Source organism: Mangifera indica, chromosome 10, assembly GCF_011075055.1.
Source record: "Mangifera indica cultivar Alphonso chromosome 10, CATAS_Mindica_2.1, whole genome shotgun sequence".
NCBI lineage: Eukaryota > Viridiplantae > Streptophyta > Magnoliopsida > Sapindales > Anacardiaceae > Mangifera > Mangifera indica.
The window spans coordinates 8675157-8685302 of NC_058146.1; positions in this window are offsets into that span (position 1 = coordinate 8675157).

A 10146-nucleotide genomic window follows, 5' to 3' on the forward strand; every position below is an offset into this window, starting at 1 on the left:
ACTCAAATTGTTGCCGGTACATTTTTTACAACAATCTCTGACTATTTCAGGGCATGAGACAGAAACATCAAACCTGAAATTCACATGTAATATTTACGGATATCAGTACATAGCTTGCAGAATCAAAACACATAAATTATAGAGGAGAAAATTTACAGCAGACAGGTAAGTGAGGAACAAGAACTGGGGGTTGATTTTCATTTTGAATGAATTTTGTTCAAAGACTGATGGGCCTGAGTCTCCTTAACGCTGTCACTTGATGCATCAGCATGGTGATAATAGAAACAGCAAACCCCATTAATCTTGTGTGTTTTGACTACTGATAAAAGCCTTCCGTTTATATATACATACATTTTAATAATGATGGTGTGATGTCTGAACGGCAAACTATGAACTTATTACAAATTTATCGTGAACTAATCAAAAGATGAAGCTGAATATATAGCAGGTGGTTGTTGCAATACACAGGATTTTTGGTTAAAGCAGATGTTGTTTAATTATAGAATTTCTCGGGATTGCATTATCATATATTGTGATAATATTAGTGCTATAAACATATCTAAGAGAACAAAACTCATCTACATTAGACATCACTTTTTGAGGGAATTGGTTGAAGAAAAATCTATCTTAAATTATTTTCTTACAAATGCACAATCAGCTGATTTATTCACAAAGGCCCTTGATTTTCAAACCTTTGAAAACTTAAGAACGTCGATGGTATGCTTCAATAAGAATTAGTAGATAAAATGATAAGTAGACTTATATTAAAAATAAGTGTATCTTATCAGGTGTCATAAAAGAAATTTAAGGAGACTACTTCTCCATTCCATACAAGCCGAAAGCTTGTTTGAACTTAATCAAGTTCTAATCCACAAGATAAAATAGATATTAAATAAATGATGTGCCAAATAAAAAAGTTAATCATCGCAAGAAAGTTACTTTATTCTTAATAGGAATGGAGTGAACCACCATAATACACATAAATAACGTAGGTATGGTGAGGTGTGTTATGAGTGTAGAAGAACCATATTTCTTGTGGCTTTTGATAGTAACACATTAGTCATTCGTGACGATAAAACCTAAAACCTAAATGACACTTAAACGAATCTAGAAATGTTTGTGTTTACAACATATCATTTGTTTAAAAGTTTGATAATTTATTATCAAAGACCAAGTTTATGGATTAAAACCTTGTACTAGACATGACTACATCACAACCAAGAGTTTTATCCTTTAAGACAACTTGGCGGGGTATGTTAGTCGATGAGTTCCATAAATGAACTTAATGAAACGCTGATAAGCTAGAATGTTTATTTAGACAAAACCTTAAGCTTTTTGGTTTATAAAAAATGAATAAGAATCCTATGTGCACAAAAAATTAAGTGAGAGTGCAATGATATTTCTATTATTGTGTTTCAAAAGTAAGATACCATGCTTGCAACTGGTATAATGCTTAGGTATCCAAGCAGTTTTTCATAAAGGACTTAAAAAGGGGCAGTTTGTATCCTCCATATTAGATTTATTATTATAGAAAAGTAAACTACTCAATTTAAGCCAGAGTACGTGCATGGACAAGATGTTGAAAAATTTTAGCATGGAAGAATCCGAAAGGATTTTTCATGTCACATGGTGTATGTCTCTTGGGGTTGTTTTGTAGACACAGAGTGAGAGGCAAGATTATTTGAATTCTTTTAGCATTTGCTATCATAATTATCATGTACACCATGTTATATACTTAGATTGATATCCCAAGCAATCTCGAGAGATATCAATTGCATCCAAACTAGCGTTGTTGGAGAATAGTTAATAAATATCCTTATATTCCTAAAGGAATGGAAATACTTTCTTGGTTAAGAAGGAAATAAGTCACTGCTTGAGGAAACAGTGATATTAATAATTAGGTTGTATATGAAAATATCAACAATAGTCAAGTCATATAAATTGATCCAATGAGATTTAATAAATTAAACAATTGAAGCCGAATATGAGACATTTGAAAGGTAATGCCTTAATGACATATTAGATTGTGAAGTTTAGTTTTGAACTTGTTACGACTTTGAGTCTGGCTGATCAATATAGAAGTACTAAGCCATAACTTTGGTTATAAGGTCGAGGTCTTACCATTGGATCTGGTTGCATACTCAAACAATTCTCTTTTATCAAAGGTTGCTAATAATGGGTTGTAATATATTGTCTATGTATGTTAATTCACAGTCATAGCAGAGGCATGGTGGTCATGCACAGTCATTATATATCGTTTGTATGAATGATTGATTATAATGCAAGTGGGAGATGGTTGGAGTTGGTGCTCTACAACCAATTTTATGAAAGATATAAATTCATGTAAAGTTACTTTTGAACATTTGAGTAACACTATTTAATTTTAAGTGTATATATTTATACATATCCTTGGATAAATGTCTTTATGTAGGTAGAAACATGACGAAGGATTCAACATGTAACTTGATTATAAGAACCGTATAAGCACATATGGCAGTCAATCTATAAACGTCTATAGCTTCAATATTACTTTCCAGTGACATAAATAATACGATCATGTTATCATAATGTTGAACGATCCTATCAAAAGGTAATGACAAATTTTATGTATCGAGATTATTAGTGTCAATCTGGTGCAATACATCAGTACATGTTGACTATATGTCCGTCGAACTAACTCCCTAAAAAGATTTCATATAGATGGTAAACTTATGTCCATCGGATTGACCTGCAAAAAAAATTCTACATAGATGATAACCTTAATGTCTGTGGAATAAATTCTCTAATAGATAGTGGTAAATGTGATTTTTAACTTAAAATCATCGAAATGTTTCGTGCACTAATCAACCTAGTTTGAAACTAGCCCAACATAACCTTTTTCTGGAGGCTATTAACATGGTAATGGTTGGGTAATTGTGATTTTGATTGAACACATCCGTACAGAAAATGTATTAATCTAGATCACAAAAATCAAGTCCTTATTGTGATTTTGATTGAAAATATGAGTAGAGATGATAAGCATCAACAAAGATAGAAAAAATGATAAAGATTACATATGAATTTTTAGATTAAAAGATATTATTGCACGTGAATAAGAGAGTACAACGAAAAGTAACCTTCGCTAAGAGAAAAAGTAAAAAATGTTTGTTCTCGATTCAAGTATCTCAATATTTTTATGGTAAATTCTAACATGAATTTTAAAAGATTTTATTGTACGAATTAAATATGAGTGTCTAATTATAATTTTACAAATCCAAAAAATAAATAAAAAGAGAAATTAAATTAATTAGCCTAAACAGTAGGGGTCTAAGCAAAATTGTCTCAAACATTAAACATTAAGCAAAAATGTCTCATTTATTTGAGATGACTAAAATGCCCCTATATATAAACCAAAAATTTTTTGTATCCCCACCCATTTCCCCCTGAATTCGCTGTTGGAATTCAAAAGAAACCCCAAAGCTCCCACAGGTTTAATGACCGTTTAACTTCTTCAAAATTTTTTCAGTATTTTTCATGTTTTCCAATGATGAAAATGGAAAAGAAGGTTAGTATATCATCTCTAATATTGTTTGAATCATTTTATTGTTACGATTATACCAATTTAATGAAGATATTGGGTGTTGAATGTTTAGAGTTTTAGTTTTGAACAATACATAAAATGTGTTGATTCTTATTTGTTTTGGTTGAATTTGTTGAGGTTTATTGTGTTATAGGATGTGTAAATTCATTTTTTTTGTTGAAATAGGAGGTTGAAATGACGATTTTTGATTGAAAAATGGCTTAGTTTGGTCGGAGATCCACCCAGGGAGACCCCGGATTCCCCAAGGTAAATAAAATCTCTTCTAGGTTAGAACGATGCCATGTGGGGGGGGAGGGGGAGGGAGGGGGATTAAGAAATTTCAAATAGTAAGGACCTTAAGGGAAACCTTGGGAGGGTAGTTTGAATAATAACCCTGAGGGGTGCTCTGGAAAATTTGGGAGAATTTGACAGGTGGGGAAAAAATAATTTTTTGAAATTATAGAACCTATAGGAGATAAAAAAATTGATAAGGGGGCAAATAAAACTATAAGACTTGTAGGATAGTAGAAAATTGATAAGGGGGCAACTAGATTTTTTTCACTCCTAGGATTTGTCGATGTGTAATTTTTGAATTTCAGGTCTGTTTTTGCTATTTTAGGGTTTTTTTTACATATAATTTTCGAATTTCAAATCCTTTTTTTTATTTTTGTGATTTCTAGGTCAATTTTTGGATTTTTCAATTTTTGTCAATTTAAGGCTTGTTATGTGTGTTTTTCCAATTTAATATCTGTTTTTTTATTTCAGTTATTCATAAGTTTTTTAAGGTGTAGTTTTCGATTTTAAGATTCGTTTTTCGTATTTCAACGTGTAGTTTTTTAATTTCCGGTTTATTTTTTTATGTTTGTCATTTTTTTAGTTTTTCGACATGTACTTATCAAATTTTAGATCTGTTTTTTAATTTTTGTTATTTTTAGGTTTTTAGACATATAGTTTTTGAATTTCAAGTCTATTTCTCTGTTTTTATCATTTTTGAATATTTCAATTTGTACTTTTTAAATTTCAGATCTATTTTTTTTATGTTTGTTATTTTATGGTTTTTGGACATGTAGTTATGAAATTTCAAATCAGTTTTTCAATGTTTGTCATTCTAAGGTTTTTTTATGTGTAATTTTCAAATTTTTGTTTCATTTTTTATTTGTCATTCTAGGGTTTCGTTTTAGGAATTTCAATGTGTAGTTTTTGAATTTCAAGTTCGTTTTTAATGTTTGTCCTTTTATGATTTTTTGACATGTAGTTTTCAAATTTCAGGGTAGTTTTTTAGTTTTTATCATTTTAGGGGGTTTTTGACTTGTAATTTTTTAATTTTAGGTCTGTTTTATTGTATCTGATTTTATATTTATTTTTTTATGAAATTCTTATCAACTTTAACATGTTAATAATTCCTTTTTTACATGATATTTTACATAAAAGAAAATATGAGGATAACAAATAAAAAATCCTCGACGAGGCATGACATTTCTGAATAAAGGTTACCTCTCATGTACAGCAAACCACAATATCTAGGATTAAATCTACATTGACACATACACAGTTGCAATTGTTTGAAAGGACTTGCTTTGGACATTTGCTCTGATTACTAGATACGAGGTTTAGTGAAGTGTTTGTGCACTTATTCATGTTACGATAGTTATTTTGGGGTTTATGTAAAGATCAATCTTGGTTTATGAGTAATGAGGTTGATGTGAGACTCATCCCATTCAAGTTTGCACTCATTACCAGGCTACCATTTAGTCGGATCACTGTTCTTTCACCATATATTCCACGAGAATCCAAAGATAGGATTCGAGAAACCTATTTTTAAGGATGTTAGAAGGTGCAGTATCATGATTTGGAAGGGTTTTCTTGACTAGGTCATAGGGGGATGACAATATCAACACCATCAAAATGATAGACAAAAGCTGCAAAGTATCTCTAGTTGCTTGATCACTTAGACAGATTTAATTCCTACTCGTGGGGTGTTTTAGTATAGGAAATAACATTCAAATCAATGTCTTGAATGAGTGACAAGATCTGCTTGGGTCAAATGCCAAACATATGTAAATATGATATCTATGGGTTTCCATTGGCATTTTAAGTAAGTGTATATTTATTAAGTATATATATTTATTATTGGGGGAAAAAATTATTAATTGAATATAAACATTAATGTTTTACATTGTAGTATTGGACATATGAGACAATTGACATCCTGTATAATTAAGTGGACTTGGTTGCTATTGATACGTCTCCTCGGATATTCAGATGGCATACAAGAGATGTTCTTGGTTGGAGTCATATGAAAATTATATTCACTGGTGATAAGATATGTAATTTTTAATTAATTAATTGATTTATTTATTAACTAATGCAATTATGTTTAATTATATATCTGAATAAGTAGAATGATGTTAATTTTTCGCTCTAACCATCACCGATTGAAGAGACTACACGATGGTATGCTGACATTATTGCCTACACAGGTATGTTGGATTCCCAATCATTGTCATACTCCTCAACGCTGTCGTCAGTAAGAGATTAAGCTTCTCCTACTATGCCACCTGTGGATATTCAAGTCCCTAGTCCTGATACACCTGTTGATGTTTAGGCCCTTATTACCGAGCGTACTACATGTCCTATCGTTGAGATCCTAACCATTAAGAACACACATGTTCATGGCATTCACGAACCTATTACTGAGTACCCCATGCATGAGTGCCTATCAACTACATTACTCGTTCTATCCCCTTAGATGTTATATTGGCCTACTGGGGCAATACAATATTAGGAGAGATTTCTTCTTTGTAGGACTAGATGTATATCTTACAAAAGTAGATGTCTTCTTAGATGTCTCGATCAGAGGATTGTATGAGTTGTTTAGATGACATCGTGACACGTACACAACTAGATATAGTGGGTTAGATGATAAAACCATATCTTATTTATTCGTTATGTAAATTGTATTTACCCGTTTGTCTAACATATATATTAAATTTGTACAAGGTACTCGCGACAATGTGAGGAGGCCCTCACCCGTTGACCTTCAATTCCATCACCACCTTAACTTAAGGTTTGTAATAAATTGTTGTTAGTATATTTTATATGAAATTTTATTAAAAAATTTGTTATTATTATTTGTATAGGGTACTGGCCATAAGGAGGTATCAGTTGGCCTTTTGATTCCATCACCTCCCCCCCTTGAGGTTTGTAATTAATTGTTGTTAGTATATTTTATATGAAATGTCATTGAATAATTTGTTATTAATATTTGTACAAGGTACTAGTCATGAGGAGGTATCAATTGAGAGTTCTCTATGTACACCTTCCCCGATCATAGAGGTAGCATAAATTGTTGTTATTCAATCAGTCAAATGTAGTTAAATATTGTTATGTATATTTCAATTGTTTTTTTCCTTCTTTTTTGGATGAATGATTGCAATTAATTGTTGACATCCCTAAGTCGAGCAAATGAGTCATTGATATTAGTTCATGAAGGATGAGTTACTCGATGTTATTTCACAAGGAGAGTATGATGAGGTACATACACTATAATTTGTCTATTTTCAGATATTTTAATCGCTGATAATATTAAATTACTTCTCTAATCCATCTCGGGGTACAGATGGTTGACTTGATAATAATTGAGGATTTCCCCGCTAAACCTCCTCCAACTTATGTCAAGAAAGTAACATTAACCTATTTTATTGTATTTGTATATTAAGATGAATTAATGAATTAACAATTTTATATTATTTTTTAGTTGGTGCAGACTACTAGTGGTAGGGTTATCCAACAGATTCCATTTGTTCGGACTTCTTATACAAATCCAATCAAATCGAGGCTGAAATGATTGATTTAAATTATTCCATCATCTACTGTAGAGTGTGAGGAATCCTTCCTCACATGGTACATCGAAGCTGCAACATCGAACAACTATGATGTTTATTGAATAAGAGCACAGTCCAAAGCCATGTTTTAGCATAGTTGTAAAGCTACGTGAGTAGTTGACCGACAATATAAGTAGTCTATATTCATTAACTTTGGTTAAATGTTTTGTATATTTGTCAAAATATAATAGAATTCATGTTCTACATCTATTTCAGCATGTAGATTCTTTCTTGACACTATTACGTTGACGTTGACACAAGCAGTAGGCCATCATCCCGTAAAATTGGATGACGACCTATACCTTATTTGTGGGGGCATATCGAGATGACATTTGAGAGTTGGAGTACCATGTCACTAGATAAGTACAAGTGGCTCGAGCTATTCATGAAGATGGTGGAGATAGAATACATCCCCGGTTTGTTTTACAAACCATGAGGGAGGTCAATAGGGTATTTTATATGCGTGTTTCCATTATAATTTACTTATATACAACACGTGGGTTGATTATAATTTATCAATGGTTATAGGTTTTCATCCATATAAACTTCGATTGTGCCCATTAGGTTTTTGGTGTCTTAGATTTTCATAATTAATCGATCACCATTTATGACTCTGAGATAGCTTACACATATAGCATTGATGGGCTCATGCAGTGGATGCAACCCTACACTATATTCATCTTGACATTATTGGTAGAGACAAGTTTTTCGACTACTGTTAGACATACACCATGAGAGGATCACTAGATATTGCATCTAACGGAAGGTGTCCCCTGGCAAGGCGAGGGTTATGATGATTATAGTGTTTTTATGTTATGCTTCATAGAGTGTCTGGTATTTTCATGGAGCCTGGATTTCCCTTATGAGTCGTCCACCTTGATACGCCAGCGTTTGACCTCACAGTTGTATTTCTACTACATCAAGTAGATCACAAATATATCTTTGTTGTTATGTATATATTAATTTAAAATTTTTGAGTTGTATTATATTCATATGATTTTTGAGTTGTTATGTATATATTTATTTACGATGGTTTATTGGTTATGTGTTTGATTTCATGTTTTTAGTTTTATTGCAACTTACCTAATAAAGTATGAATCTGAACTCAAATAATATGAACACATGTTTGTAACATAAATAATATTCAATAGATTACGTAAATAATACTCATTCCAACAAGTATATAAGTAAAACATTATTCACACTAAATATATTACATCTTATATGAATGAGTACTTCAATCAAACATTAATCAAACTAAATCAATTATAACTCATTTTAATAAATATATAAATCATGCATTAATCAAACTAAATAGAAGGTTGTGAAGATCTCTTTCTTTTACCTCTTCTTAATGAACTCGATGAGACAAAACTTGAAACCAATTACAAACCTAGGGTGTAATGACTTTACTTGGTGAAGGACGTCTATTTTAGTTTGAAAGGTGACTCGATCGACGATGATACAAAATAGGAGGCATGATAACTTTTTCTTTAGTGGCAGGTAACCATTCAGATTGGTTTTTTAGTATATTGACAGGTTTCGTATACATTGCATGGTAGTAATTGGTGATGAAGAAATGATGAACCTATGCATATACATTTGTAAGCCTCATATGTTTTACAACAACAACAACATGCTTACATGAAATACATGAAACTTGAAACTTCTTACACATACAAGTCATTTCATGAAAGTTTACAATACCCATGTATCCACCACTACTTATAACCTAATACTAAACATTTGTAGTTGGATGAACCTCCAAACATGCAACCTTCAACACATGGGGACCAAACTTCTCCTTTGTCTATGGTGTAACATAGTGGGGACATTCATTTACAATTTGAAAATTATCACCACATCTGTTAATAAACAAACATAAGGGTAAAAACTCGTTGTCAATTAGACAGTTAGTATTAACTCCATACACACTTGCATGGTTTCTCCTCTCATAAAACCATCATGCAATGTGCCTCAAATGAACTCGACGAGCATTGTATGGGCAAACCCCATGCGTGTCTAATGAGGGTATTAAATGACTCTGCAATGTTAGTTGTCATTATGTTATACCTATGCCTTGGAAAATGTGCACTACTTTATCGGTGAAACCCTATCTCACGTAAGTAAGCCCTGACTTGGAAATGCACCTCATCAATAGATCTTATCATAGCCTCAAACCCTACCTCTGTATATGACTTTGTAACTTTCCAATAAAAACACGCAACTTGTGAGTTTATAAATAATATGAGCATTTTATTATCAAAATTTATAAAACTTTCATGGATATAAAAATTTTATAAATATATAAACCTGTTACCTGTTAGTTATGCTTGTACTTTGATTGCATGTTATAGAGAAGGTGATAGCAATAACACCCATGTTGTACATTTGGAAAGACTTTAGTCATTGTAGAGTATATAACATAATATCGATTTGAGATTATTACCAACTTTGGTATTTTATTGATGTAATATTTAAGCTTCGTTAAAAACCCACGTTTCATTATCTTTCTTTTTGTCGACATCGAAAAGAATTAGGTAAATCTAGTTATTGCCATTGAGGGCTGCCATAAGAAATAAATGTCCTAGATATCGACCTTTAAGAAAAACAACATCAATACAAATAATAGATCAAAGATACTGTTTAAATACATGGATGGAATAAACCTAATGTCATGGAAAAATACTTAAAGTGATGCTC